The sequence below is a fragment of the Cebus imitator genome, unplaced genomic scaffold, assembly GCF_001604975.1.
Source record: "Cebus imitator isolate Cc_AM_T3 unplaced genomic scaffold, Cebus_imitator-1.0 Scaffold24, whole genome shotgun sequence".
In the NCBI taxonomy this organism is placed as follows: domain Eukaryota; kingdom Metazoa; phylum Chordata; class Mammalia; order Primates; family Cebidae; genus Cebus; species Cebus imitator.
The window spans coordinates 6,713,140-6,728,661 of NW_016107339.1; the positions used below are offsets into that span (position 1 = coordinate 6,713,140).

At 37.2% G+C, this 15,522-nt stretch overlaps 1 long non-coding RNA gene across 1 annotated transcript in view; it reads right to left on the reverse strand.

Moving 5' to 3' along the window:
- Positions 1 to 11,183, reverse strand: part of LOC119470182 — a 29,459-nt gene extending 18,276 nt beyond the window's left edge. Inside the window, exon 1 of the long non-coding RNA XR_005199053.1 lies at positions 7,312 to 11,183. This is a non-coding gene — a long non-coding RNA (uncharacterized LOC119470182). The remainder of the gene's footprint in view (positions 1 to 7,311) is intronic.
- Positions 11,184 to 15,522: the final 4,339 nt, after the last annotated feature.

Consider the following 15,522-nt stretch of genomic DNA (forward strand, 5'->3'; position numbering starts at 1 on the left):
AATAAGCCTTTTATGTTCCTTGGAAACACAAAACTACTTAGAATTTTTTCTATAAGGACAAAAATGATACATATATTTTAAAGTCACAGGAATCATACTCTTTTGGCCTGGATTCTTGTATTCTCTCTCTTCCCCTAAATTATCTAGCAAATAAGAAATCTTCCACTTGAAGATAAAACCAAGATAAATGTGTCTTCTTCTGTTTCTAATGAATAGAACTGAGAAACTGCACAAGATAAATATAAGCTCCAGTGAGGCCTTTAAGCAAGTCCACTTAATTAGCTAGGTTAATAGAGGGGAAAAAGGCTATAGATAATCCAAATCAATAGGTTATTCAAAAATAATTTATATTTGCTTTATTTAAACAGGGTTATCTTTCTATTTGTCTTGCTTTATGCAAATATCCAGGTAAGATTTTCTTGCCTAAGCACATATTAGCTGAGGCCAAGGAAACGGCCAGAAACCACAATAAATACTGAAGGTCTCAGGATATAGTTTCCCACAGTGAGTGCATGAAGCAGATTTCCTTCATGTAGATTATTGAGAATTGAATCTAAGTAAACACTGTAAATGATAACATTTCTCATGAGATTCAACTTTGATTAGAATTATTTCACTCACAACTCCAGGATCAAAGAAATAACATAGTGACTGAATACCTAATAATTTTCTTTTCAACAAGGAACTGTTAAGAAAAGAAGTAGCAATCTCCAGGGAGGAGCTTTATTTTTACTCCACACAAAAAGTTTTAATAGACAGTACTAGGGTGTAAATAAAAAGTCTGAGTTATATATGGCATGGTGTTAAATTTTTTAGCAATTTTTAAAATGTTAATGTGTGGGCAAGTTCTTTTATTTATTTAGATGACATTTTCCTATGACAGAGTACTGAAATTGAACTTAGATTCTCAATATTGGATATTGTTAGTTTAAGATTGTCATTTTAAAACTCAATTATGAGAATAGAAAACTGTTTCAGAAACTAATTGATTTGGGATGTTTAATTACTAATAAAGGAGCCTTTAGATGAATGTAGGCTATGAAAAGGAGAGTTGACTGAGTCGTGTTACTTTTGACAAATTTACACAATCAACATATTGTGGTGTTCCACATTCAGGAAATGAACTTAAGACAAACTTGAAAAGTGAAAAAAAAAATTCAGAAAAAAAAAATGTAACAAGATATTGAGAGTGAATTATTAGTAAATCATTTTCTATTACAAAAATAAACAAAATAAGCATCTGTGTTTTTAGCTTATGAACTTTAATTGGTTAGGGTATGCCAGTTAATATTAAAGAAGAGAATGCACTTGTATTTATTAAGCAGGGTATCATTTCACAAGGCTCACTTCTTTGTGGAAAGTCTAATGCCATTGACCATGGCCCAAAGAAAACATCCTTGAGGAAGATGTGATCATAGAAGAGGATACGTAGAATCACCTGTAGAGATTTTTTTAATTTATTTTCCACTACTCCAGGGTTCCAGGTTTCTGAATCAGCCCCTCATCTCAGAGTGAGAATCATGTTCTAGTTGCCCCAGTATTCCTGAAAGGTGTGTGCTTTATTTGACATACTCAATGGGCAAACACTAAGAAACAAAGAAAGAGCACACATTAAAACTGTTAGCCCTTGAGATTGGGATTATACAGGAAGGTATTCAATATGAGTCAAGCCTCGAGCATCTAACCATGTGCTAGGCATTCTTCAAGATACTGGGATCCAAGTGCTGAACAAGAGGAAAAGATCCCTGCTCTCCTGAAAGTTTTACAGTACATTTTTTAAATTAGATTTTTATCAAATTCATATACTACATATATATGCCAGGCACTGATCTATAAAAGTAATACTTTAATCCTTATAACAACTTTATCAGGTAGATATACTAAATATTCCCATTCCACAGATGAGGGACCTGAATCAAAGCTAGTGAGTGTCAGTGGCAGGATCAAAACAGAAGCCACTTTTTTCCTGATTTTTGCTTTTAACTGCCATGTTATGCTTCTACTGGAAGAAGCAGGTGACACATAAGTTAACAAGTAAATGTCCTATTTATATTAGCTACAAAGGAAAAGAACAATCTGTCTGTCTCAGCAAGGGTTCAACCAGAGAAGGGTTCAAGCTTCTGAGGCTGAAGCTTGAAGTCTACATGGCAAGCAGGCAGGAAAGGAAGATGAAGAGAAGTCTAGTATCCTACAAGGGCAGAATGAAACCTGAGTCCATTCTTGTTGCTTCTGACCTTGGTGGCAAGGGAATAATGTAGAAGCTAGAACTTTCTTCATAGAGACCAGACACATGCGCTGGCTTAGTTGCTGCTTCACACCAAGAAAGCAAGTCAGTAGACTTGCAGCAACAACATGTGCTCGCTGCAAAATGGCTGTAATCTCCCTTCCACAGTCTAGCTCTGGAGATAGAATCTCCCTTATAGCCGTCCTTAACCAGAAATATGCTAGAAAGGGAATTCTAGGAACTACAGTTCAACCTAGCCAAGTTATACATCACGAAGTCATTGCATATGCATGAAGGGAAATTGTAGGGTAGGCTTTGACAAAGACAATGGTAAACCAATTCCCTGACCTTAGATAATTCAGAACAAGATGAGGGAAATAAATATTAAAGAAGCCATAACAAGTGCAATGAATGTCAAAAAGAGGGCCATAAAGTCTGCTACAAAGACTTGCAACTAGGAGAATTAGGAGGTCAGCAGAGGAGTCATCACTGAAGAGATGACTTTTCCATTAAAACTTGAGAATTGATTAGTAATTAGCCACTGGGAAAAGAGATTGGAGTGAAAGGTGTGTGGGCATTTTCCAGGTATAGGAGATGTGAAAAGTTCAAAGACAAGAAGAGTATGGCTGAAAGCATAGTCTGAAAGGAAAATCAGACCTGAAAATTGGGTGAGTGACAACATTATATGAATATATACTGCAATTTCACTTCTGTATATATATCCAAAAGAATTGAAAGCAGAGTCTCAAAAAGGTGTTTGCACACCATGTTCATGTTCATAGCAGCCTCATTCACAATTGCCAAAAACTGCAATCAACCCAATTACCCATCAGTGGGTGAATGGGTAAACAAAATGTGGTATATACATACAATGGAATATTACTCTGCCTTAAAAAGGAATTCTGAAACATGTTACAACTTGGATAAACCTTGAAGACATTATGCTAAGTGAAATAGGCGAGATACAAAAGGGAAAATATTGTGTCATTCCCCTTATGAAGTACCTAGAGTAGGCAAATTCATAAAGATGGAAAACAGAAAAGTGATTGCCAAGGCATTGGAGGAGTAAGATTGAGTTAGTGTTTAATAAGTACAGAGTTTTAGTTGGGAACAGTGAAAAAGTTTTGGAGATATATGATGCTGAAAATTGTAGAACAATGTAAATATACTTAATGACACAGAACTGCATACTTTGGCTAAAATGGTGCATTTTATTTTATATATTTTTACAATAAAAAAATTTTAAGATGTGTGTCCTTAATGGCGCTTGCTTCAAAAATAAATTAAAAATTATTAGTATGTGCTATTTTCTATATCTTTAATGTACAGAGGGAAAAATAGTTTTCTAAGTTAATTTGTCATTCATAACAATTGAAATAAACACATGGAGATTTGTCACATTACAACTAGCTAGGAGGAATAAGTTCTAGTGTTCTGTAACATTACAGGGTGACTATAGTTAATAATTTATTGTATATTTTCAAATAACTAGAAGATTTTGAATGTTCAACACAAAAAACTAAAAGTTTGAAGTGCTGGATAAGCTAATTACTCTGATTTGATCATTACACATTGTATACATGAATGGAAATATACCTCATAAATATGCACGATTATTTGTCAAATATAAAATTTTTAAAGAAATTACATCAGATGGAATTAAACAAGCAAAGCCTTCACACAAGACTATGGCGAGAGAATGAACACAACTCTGCTGAAACTAAAAGCAGGCGAACTTTCTAAGCACTGGGATTAACTAGTGGAAGAAAACTGCAGGATGTCAGCAGGGAAGTTGGTCAATTTTATTAGGCCATATGTATTTGCTAATTTTTTATTGTGGAAGTTAGGCTCCTACCCTCCCCACAGAAACTGGGAAGATGGAGTATACTTGTTAAGTACATTTGATGTTGATGAGTACATTTCAGAGGGATGGCTCCCAATTTGATGAGTATGTTTCAGAGGGATGATTCCCAAGTTCTTTAGAAACACACTCCTGCGTTATGAAACTGGCAAGAGCCTGGGAGAAGATTTACATCTCAAAGGGCAGAGAAAGTATTTTCAATTACAACTTTTCTAAAGAATGTTCTAAAAAAAGGAAAAGGGAGAATCTTAGGTTTAAATTTAATCAAGTTTGAGGCACAACAAAAAAATGATTTGTCAATCAGGCAGCCCTCACAACCAGAATAGGTTCTATGAACTCTGGTGAACAATGTGATGAGGCAGCAATTATAGAAAATGTAAGTGAAGTATAGAGACAACTTATGTGGTTACAGTTTAATTGGTTGATTGGTTACAGAACATCCCGCAATTACCTAAAGCTCAGCAACTGTGGTTTAACCTCATATTGGTTTTGTCTGTGGAGTCTCGTGCAGGACTAAGGTCCAAATCAATAGGCTCCTACAAATTTTGTTTAACAATTCTTTTCTTTTGGTCAAGCTCTCATCTCTACAACCTTCCTATCCTCTCAGCTGTTTGTCCTGTACATTCCCTTCCTCTCACCCTGGAGGTCCACTCCAGGACAAAAACTGCTACTGCGCTCCTTTTCCCCTAATAAAAACACATCCTTTATGTAAGCTTCGTTTTCCAAAATTACATCCCAGGCTCCTCACAGAAGGAGTTATTTCCCTTATCATCTCTATTCTCAATTGCCATATATTGATTAGAATTTCTTTTTTATTTTTTTCCCATTTATTTATTTTATTGCATTTTAGGTTTTGGGGTACATGTGAAGAACATGCAAAATTGTTGCATAGGTACATACATGGCAGTGTGATTTGCTGCCTTCCTCCCCATCACCTACATCTGGCATTTCTCCCCTTGCTATCTTTCCCCAGCTCCCCACCCCCCACCATCCCTCCCCTATTTCCCCCCAACTGACCCCAGTGTGTAGTGCTCCCCTCCCTGTGTAACTCTCAGAAACCTCAACTTCCAGTGAAAACCTAGGAAGTAAGCCATTTTGTTTCATATCAGCATTTGGTAGGTGAGCACTATTTTATAATTTTTAGAAACATGTTTCCTCATAACACAATTTCCATGTTTATTTACAGACCCAAATATATTTAGTTTCTGCTGTATAAGAACAAGATGCCAAAATACATATATTTTAAACTTATACTCAACAGTTAATATTTTAGTATTTTTATTTACTTAGAAATGACTCTGAAATTTCATGAATGTTACTTAATAAACACATTTTGATAGCTTCTTGGCTACTATTATAGCATTAACTTTCCTATGCAGAAAAACGATTCAACCACAAACACAGACCAATACAAGAACATACAGTAGCCCCACCCTGTTATCATTGAGGGATGTTTCAAGACATAAATGATGTCTGAAACCATGGGTAGTATCAAATCCTACATATACTATGTTTTTTCCTATGTATAACTATGACAACATTTAACTTACTGATTAGGTACAGTAAGAGATTAACAATAATGAAATATAACAATTGTAACAATACACTGCACTAAAAGCTATGTGAATGTGGTACTGTATGTACTCACCTATTCTTGGACCGTGGTTGACCATAGGTGGCTGAAACCACAGAAAGGAAGACTGCAGATAAAGGAGCACTAATATATTTGTATCCTGTTTAATATGGTTATTGAATGAAATCCCACTGTTCATTTGAAATGGTCCTTCAGGTAGCAGAAAAGTGCCACCAGAGGTTTGATTGTCTTCCAAGGCTTACGAGTTTGGCAAACCAGAAATTGAGCACAAACCATTTTAACAATTTTAAATTTGTCACCCCACCAACATTTTTTCATAATTTGGATCCGTTTGCCTATTACATGAGTTGTAGAGTGCAAAGCTCTTAAGCCATGAGCCACCACACCCAGCCAGTTTATGTTTCTTAATCGGACTGCTAAGTTCAAGACAAAGTTCGTTTATAAATAAAGCAGTTAATGTCATTTCAGTCTCTTAAGGAAATATTCCCTTGCTGTATTTTAAACCCACCATTTACAAATGGTGTTTCTAAATGAGCTCTGTAATCTGAAATCAGCTTATCTTTCTTCTGCTTGCAAGAGTATATGTTGGGCCAATCCGTGTTCTGTAGAAAAACCAGAAGGATTGAATTTAACTGGTTTTCAGTGACTCTTTTAGCTCTTTTCGTCCTTTCTCATGGGGGAAGACGGTGTCTAATTTCCTGCTCAAGTTCTTTCCATTTACTGTTACCATCCATTTATGAGCTTCACCAGGTTCAAATATCATGTGAATAAATTGGTAATCATCAAGGCGTCCTAGACGTGAAGTTCCTATGAGAATTCTAAATTCCTTTGTAAACTTGTGGGGATTTACTTCTGGAATAGCAAAGTCTCTTACAATGGCTCTAATCTCAGCGTTAGACCATGGATTTCAGCGGTTATGGCAGGCACCCAGGCATTTGTTGAACTTCCCCTTTTTAATTATGCTCAAGATAAAAAATGGTAATTGAGCAAAAATATAAGAGGAATCGGGGTATCGGGGTAATGATGGATAAGGAGAAGGAGCAGTCAGGGTTAATTCAGTCAGAATAAACCCCTTTTCATCATGTCCTCTATTTGTTGCTTAAGTGTTTATTTGTATTCTGTAAAGAATCATTTAGAGGGGCAATTTTTGATTCATTTAATCTGTTAGAAACCTCTGCATATTAATTTAAAGTGTATTCCATGTTTTTGTGGGAGTTTTGATCCTTCTTTTTCTAATGTGTCCTGCAAATAATTTTATTCAACTTAAAACTTCCTCATTATGGCCACTTTAATTCTAAGTTATTTCTAGTAAGGTTGAGTCATTCTTGTAAAAATTGCACATGTATTGAGTCCTTTTTTTTTTTTTTTTTTTGAGGAAGGATCTCACTTCTGTCACTCAGACTAGAGTGCAGTGAAATAATCATTGTTCACTGCAGTCTTGACCTCCTGGGCTCAAGAGATACTCCAGCCTCAACCTCCCAAAGTGCTGGGATTATAGATGTAAGCCATACTGCCCAACCCCAGGTTCCTATTTCTCATACATGAAATTGGCTAGAGTTCCAGATAACTGAGTTCTAAACTCCTGGAATTGAAACAAATCTATTACCAAACCAACTGCTTTAAAAATCCTACCTTAACTCCAATGCAGCTCTGGATAAAGTCCAGTTTCTGTATGATTCAGTCAGACACCCAAGGTCTTCCTGGAGAACGTCATCTTGTTTCTGTTGCCACTGCTGATCCTAGTTCAGATCAAATTGCTCAAATAAGCCCAGAGAGTTCAGAACACAAATTAGTGAATGCTGGAAACTGAGCAAGAACTCGCCCACAATCTTCAGTTGCCAGGAGAGATCAATAGACACAATGGACTTTCGGGGCTACTCTCGCTTGCTCACCTCAGGCTCTCTAGGGGTCACTGGAGCTCTCCTTTGGATCTTGCCAACTATGCCAATCTTTGAAAGGAAAAACCTTAAACAGTTTAAATTTAACTGAGTTTTAAGAGGAAAAAATAATTTGCAAATCTGATAACCCTCAGAACCCAAACAGGTTCTAAGAACTCCAGTCAACGACGTGATCACGGCAGTAAGAGAAAACAGAAGTGAAGTACAGAGGCCATTTAAGTGGTTATGGTTTAATTGGTTAATTGGTTACAGAGCCTCCTGCAATTACCTGAAGCCCAGCTGCTTTGATTAAACTTTATTTTGGTCTTGTCTGTGGGGCCTCATGAAGGAGCTAGTCCAAATCAATGGCCTCTTACAAATTTTATTTAACAGAGGTCAAGGGCCTAAAGTCAAGAAGAAGCCTGTCTGATGTTTAGTCAAGCAGAGGGGAATGTTAAGGTCTTCTTGATCAGAGAAAACCTTAGAGTAAAACATTTGTCAGAATAAAAGAAAAACAAAAAGACCGTCACCATTTGCTATCAATAAAAAGCTATTAAGCATGTATTTCAGCAAGAATGTAATTGAATCAGGAAAGAGGAAAGGAAAGCAAGAAACAATGCTGAACAAAGAAATTGGCAAACATATTGGGAAGTTAAAATAAGCATTGAGTATAAGGAAGCTTGTAACAAAAATTAAAATTCGCAAGAACTTACAAATAAGATAGAGCCAAAATACATGACAGTGATAACACGCAAGACATTGAATCTGATTGTTAAAGTAGAAGTGTTTCAAGATCTCTGGTAAGATATAGAGCTATCGCTATATTTTAGAATTTGTCACGTATTTGGGGGTAAATATTAACATATAAAAAGGAAAATAAACTCTTTCAAAATCACTGGAGGAGATAGGGGACTAAATAAAGCTCAAACCATCAGAAGCCTACAACCAGAATGTCAATATTGGGCAGACAAAAAAGCTCGAAGAACAGACTGTTCTCTAGTCAAAGGACCAGGAAGAGAGCAGCCTAGCAAAATAGAAAACTTGCACAGGATAACCACCCCAGTAGAATTAAACACTACTGGGGGGAAAATGCGGCCCCACCTCATTCTTTCAGCAAAGTCCCAGGTGGGAGCTTAGTCTTCCATCCTCACCCAGCTGTAATGAAGCTGCTCCTCCCACACCCAGGATGGTAGCAGAGAAGAACAAGTTAGGAGCCAGGACTTTCATCCTAGTCTAGGAAGTGTGAATGAGTGCATGCACACGTGCACACACAGACACACACACACACACAGGGTCTGTTATGGCCACGTGGAAAGGCTGGACTTCAGCCTCCATCTGCATTAAAAAGGTACCCTTCTCCTCCCTATTTCCACAGGGCTAGTGTTAGAGGAAGCTGAGTGGGGAGACCTCTCAGCAGTAATGAGACCACCGCCCACCCATCAGCACCCCCATCTCCCTGATGTCTGTAGCAGTAACAAGGTACCCCTTCTCCTGCCAGCCAGATTGATAACGTTGGTCACCTAGTGAAGAACCTGAATTTCCACCCCCTGCTTGATAAACAAGCTGTGGTAAATCCATCTCACAGAATACTACCAAGCAATACAAGGAACAAGCTATTGCTACAGGCAACAATCTGGATGAATCTCAAGGCACTATGCTGGTACAGAAAAGGCAATCTAAATATTAAATGATGTTATATGAAGGATATTCATAATATAATGTTATATGAATGATTCCATTCATATAACATTATCAAAATGACAAAATTTTAGAGATGGACAGCAGATATGTATTGCTAGGGGTTAGAGGTATTCAGGGAGACAAGGGTGAGTGTTATTTTAATTGGCAGGAAGTACACAGGAGATCTGGTAATGGAGGGGTTCTGTATTTTGATTTTTGTGGTGATTATACAAATCTACATGTGATAAAATGGCATAGACTAATACATATACATTGTAGCAATGTCAGTTTCCTGGTCTTGATGTTGTTCTATAATTACCTAAGATAGGAACACTGGGGGAAATGCAATAAATAGTACATGGGACCACTCTGTGCTGTTCTTTGCAACTTTTTGTGAATCTATAATTATAACAGAAAAAAAATCATTCAATAAAAGGCAGAAAAGTGTGGATAAAGAAGCAAAGACATTTCTAACCTAAAACTTAGCTAGTTGCTGGAAATATGTAATCACAATGATTTAAAATGAATTGATCCCCCTATTAAAATAAACATTCTATTATTGAATTAAAAAGAATAAAAATTTAATCATATGCTGTTTGCAGTTGATACATCTAAACCACAAAGACAAAGAAAGCCTCAAATTAAAAGGATAGAATATTAGTATAAGTATAATGCACATAAAGGCAAAAAGTATAATCAAGATAAAAGAAAGTCCTCGCCTAATCAGTAAAAAAAAACTCATTAGGGATATTTAACAAGGCTCATATGCATTCTAAAAACAACTTCAAAATAATGATAAAATTGATAGAACAAGAATAAATTGGCAAAACAACAACCACAATGGAAAATAGCTATCTTTGAAATTAATAGAATATTTTAAACACATTTCTGAGAAAATGATAAAGCACACAGATAAAAACAGCCTTAAATATTTAGAATACTGAAACAACGTAATAAACCGTAGACATATAGTAAAGACATGTCAACAGTGTAACTAAAAACTTCAACTTATCTGTAAACAGGTGAATAAACATCCTAACCAACTGAGAGGTTATACTCCTGCCAAGGATGTAGAAAACTAGCAGGAACAGTTTCCAAACTATAAAAATAGAAAATAGAGTAGTGGTTACTGGGATAGGGCAGTGAGAAGGTAGAGGATGGGGATTAACAGTAAACGTGCGTGAGGAATCATATTGGAATGACAAAAATGTTCTAAAATGATTTAATGTCACGAGTACACTACTTGGTAAATTTTTTTAAATCATTGAATTATACATTTGAAAAGGATAAATTATATGATATGTAAAATGTGCCTCAATAAACTTATTTTAAAACAAGAGTCTTGCTCTCACTCCACCAATGAGAAAAAACTTGAATAAACTACAAAACTATAACTTTTCTTGAACATCTCAGAGAACTGGTCTTAGCAAGGAATCAAATAGCCAGTGGTAGAATGAAAGTAATCATAGCAACGATAAAACACAAACCTAGCTCTACTCCTTATTTTGGAAAAAAAAAAAGTAACTTCAAAAAGTATACATCAATTATCATAGAAAATTGTGAAATCTTCAAATAATTTCTCATGAGATTAGAAATGACATTCAGCATTGTTCTGGAGATCCTAGGCAGCAAATTTAGGCAAAAAATTAATTTAAAAATAATAAAGAAAGAAGCATAACATTTTTTGCATACTATATAGTCATATATTTGGAACATCTAGAAAAATCTACATATAAAATAATAAAATTACTAAGAGAAAATTGCAAAGTGGGTGAATACAAATCTATAAACAAAAATCAATTGTATTCCTATATGTCATCAACAATTAGAAGCAAATTTGTGGCCAGGCATGGTGGCTCATGCCTGTAATCCAGCACTTTAGGAGGCCGAGGCAGAGGGATCACCTGAGGTCAGGAGTTCGAACATGGCCAACATGGAGAAACCCTGTCTGTACTAATAATACAAAAATTCACTTGCTGTGATGGCAGGTGCCTGTAATTCCTGCTACTCGGGGGATTGAGGCATGAGAATCACTTGAACCCAGTAGGTGGAGGTTGCAGTGAGCTGAAATCATGCCACAGCACTCCAGCCTGGGCGACAGAGTGAGACTCCATCAAAATAAAGAAAAAGAAGCAATTTATAAAGTGTTTTGATATACCATTTGTATTAGTCTGTTCTCACACTGCTCTAAAGAAATACCTGAGATTGAGTGATTTATAAAGAAAAAAAATTTAAAGTTTAATTGGCTCACAGTTCCATGGGCATAATTCTGGCATCTGCTTGGCTTCTGGGGAGCCCTCAGGAAAACCTACTATCATGATAGAAAGCAAAGGGAGAGTGAGGCATCATGCATGGTAGGAGCAGGAGGAAAAGAAAGAGGGAGAAAGTGCTACATACTTTTAAACAGTCAGATCCTGTGAGAACTCTATCATTAGAACAGCACTAGGGGATGGTGCTAAGCCATTAGAACTGCCTGCATGATCTATTTACCTCCCACCAGACCCCACCTCCAGCACTGGGGATTACATTTGAACATGAGACTTGGGTGGAAACAGATCCAAACCATATTATTCTACCCCAGCCCCTTCCAAATCTCATGTCCTCCTCACATTTCAAAATACAATCATGCCTTCCCAACAGTCCCCCAGAGTCTTAACTCCTTCCAGGATGAACTCAAAAGTCCACAATTTCAAGTCACATCTGAGACATGGCAAGTTCCTTCTGCCTGTGAGCCTGTAAGATAAAAAAATAAGTTAGTTACTTCCAAGATACAATGGGGGTATAGATATTGAGTAAATACTCTCATTCCAAAAGGGATAAATTGGCCAAAAGGAAGGGGCTACAGGCCCCATGCAAGTCCAATACCCAGCAGTGCAGTCAGTCAATCTTAAAGCCCCAAAATAATTTCCTTTGACTACATGTCTCACATCCAGGGCACACTGGTGAAAGAGGTAAGCTTCCAAGGCCTTGGAAGCTCCACCCCTGTGATTCTGCAGGGCTCAGCTCCCATAGTTGCTCTCAAGGGCTCCATTGAGTGCCTGCAGCTTTTCATGCACACAGTGCAATCCGTCAGTGGATCTACCATTCTGGGATCTGTAGGACAGTAGCCTTCTTCTCACAGCTCCGCTAGGCAGTGCCCCAGTGGGGGCTTCATTTCCACATTTCCCCTCTGCATTGCCCTAGTAGAGGTTCTCCATGAAGGCTCTACCCCTGCAGCAGACTTCTGCCTGGAGACACAGGTTTTTCCATACATCCTCTGAAATCTTGGCAGAGACTCCCGTGCCTCAACTCTTGCACTCTGCACACCCACAGGCTTAATGCCACATGGAAACCACCAAGGCTTACAGCATGCACCCTCTGAAGCAACAGCCTGAGCTATATCTGGGGCTCTTTAGTAACAGCTGGAGTTGGAGCAGCTGTGATGCAGGAAGCTATGTCCTAAGGATGCACAGAGCAGTGGGACCCTAGTCCTGGCCCATGAAATCATTCTTCCCTCCTAGATCTCTGGGCCTGTGATGGGAGTGGCTGCTGTGAAGGTCTCTAAAATGCCTTTGGAGTCTTCCCATTGTTTTGGTTATTAACATTTGGCTCCTTTTTACTTATGCAAATTTCTTCAGCCTGCTTGAATTCTGTTTCAGAAAATGAATTTTTCTTTTCTATGACATGGACAGGCTGCAAATTTTCCAAATTTTTACACTCTGCTTCCCTTTGAAATATAAGTTCCTGTTTCAGGTCATTTTTTTGCTCATGCATATAAGCATAGGTTGTTAAAAGCAGGCAGATCACAGCTTGAATGCTTTGCTGCTTAGAAATTTCTTCCTTCAGATACTCTAAATCAACAGTCTCAAGTTCAAAGTTCCACAGATCCCTAGAGCAGGGGCACAATGCAGCCAGTCTCTTTGCTAAAGCATAGCAAAAATGACCTTTGCTCCAGTTCCAAATAAGTTCCTCATCTCCATCTAAGACTTCTTCAGCTTGGATCTCATTGTCCATATAACTATCACCATATTGATCACAATTTAACAAGTCTCTAATAAATTCTAAATTTTTCCCTCATCTTTCTGTCTTCTTCTAAGCCCTCCAAACTGTTCCAACCTCAGCCCATTACCCAGTTCGAAAGTCGCTTCCACATTTTCAAGTATCTTTATACCAATTTCCCACTCCTTAGTACCAATTTTCTATATTAGACCATTCTCACACTGCTATAAAGAAATGCCTGAGACCAGGTAATTTATAAGTAAAATAGGTTTAATCAGCTGATGGTTCTGCAGGCTATAAAGAAAGCATAATTCTGGCATCTGCTTGGCTTTGGGGGAGGCCTCAGGAAACTTACAATCATGGCAGAAGACAAAGGCAGAGTGAGAAGTCTCACATGCTGGGAGTAGGAGGAAGGGAGCAAGGGGGAGGTGCCACGCCCTTTTAAACAACCAGATCTTGTGGGAATTTTATCACAAGAGCAGCACTAGGGACATGGTACTAAACCATTAGAAATCACCTCCATGATCCAATCACCTCCTACCAGGTCCCACCTCCAGCATTAAGGAATTGCATTGCAAAATGAGATTTGGGCAGGGACACAGATCTATATTATATCAGCATTTATAAAAACAAAAAAATTAAGTACTGAAGAATCAATCTAACATAGATATGTAAGACCTTTTCAAATAAAACCATAAAACTTTACTGAGAGACATTAAAGAAAAACATAATAAGAGTAAAACATATCATACTCACGGTTTGGAAGATTCACTTCAATGAATATTTTTATTCTTTCCAAATTGATTTAGAATTCAAGAGAATACCCATCAAATTCCGACAGGTTTTTGTGGAAACTGCTGTCTCTGAAATTTATGTGGAAGTAGAAAGAGCCAGGAACAGCCAACATACTTTTGAACAAGTCAAATGAGATGGAAGGATTTGTTCTTCAAAATATCAGGGCCTATCTTAAAAAGCTACAGTAATTAATTCAGTGCATACTCTACAGTGGTAGTCAATAGACCCGTGAAACACAATAGAGCACTGAGAAACAGACTTATGCTTATTTGACCTCTTATAGTATGGTAGGGATGGTTTTGCAGTTCAGAAAAGAATCACCTTTTCAAAAAATGTAAAAAACTGAATGAAAACACTTTCAGAAGACATTATAGGAAAACATCTTCCTGACTTTTGGATAGGGAATGATTTATTAAATAAGACTTAAAGATCACTAATTATAAAGGAAAAGATAAATTTATTTACATTAAAACAGCCACCCAAAGACATCATAAGGAAAATAAAAAGTCAATAAACAGAGTGAGAATATTTCTAACACATACGGCTAAAGAACTTGCACTTAAAATGCACAAAGATTATAGACAACTGAATTTTAAAATGAGCAAAACAATTGAATAGGCATTTTACCAAAAGAGAGTGTAGCTACAGCCAGGCATGGTGGCACACACCTGTAATCCCAGCACTTTGGGAGGCTGAGGTGGGCAGATCACGGGGTCAGGAAATCAAGACCATCCTAGCCAACACGATGAAACCCACCTCTACTGAAAATACAAAAATTAGCTAGGTGTGGTGGTGCATGCCTGTAATTTCAGCTACTTGGGAAGGTGAGGCAGGAGAATCACTTGAACCCAAGAGTCAGAGGTTGCAGTGAGCCGAGATCGCACCACTACACTCCAGCCTAGTGACAGAGCAAGACTCTGTCTCAAAAAAAAAAAAAAAGTGTAGCTAAAAATAACCAATAAATTTCTTTAAAAAGTGCTTAACCTAATTAGTAATTAAGAAAATGTCAGTTTAAGAACAATGAAATATCATTACTCACATAACATTTTAAAAATGAGACAACCCAAGTGGTGGAAAGGATGTAAAACAAAATAACTCATAGACTGCTGATAAAAGCATAAACTGATGCAAGCACTTTGGAAAACAGCTTGGCACTATCTAGAAAAAATGTGGATACAAATACCCTAAAGCACATATATACTGTATACATACATGCAATATACTAACCAATATAGAGAATATCTATAGGTATTAACATTTCATGGAGGACAAGGAGTGGGGACAACAGTTAGGAAAAACAATATCTAAAGAGGCTCCTTAATGAGGTAATAATGCAAAATGGTTGAGGGACACTTGACTAGGCAATGAATGAAGCAGGACGGGGATGAGTCTAGAGGTCCAGATGGTTCGAGTTAACAGATAGGACTATTTATTATGGTGGCTGATACAAAGGAGTAAGTGAAGCAGAAAGGATGTGGCCTCATAATTATTTAGAAACAGATAGGTAATTAGT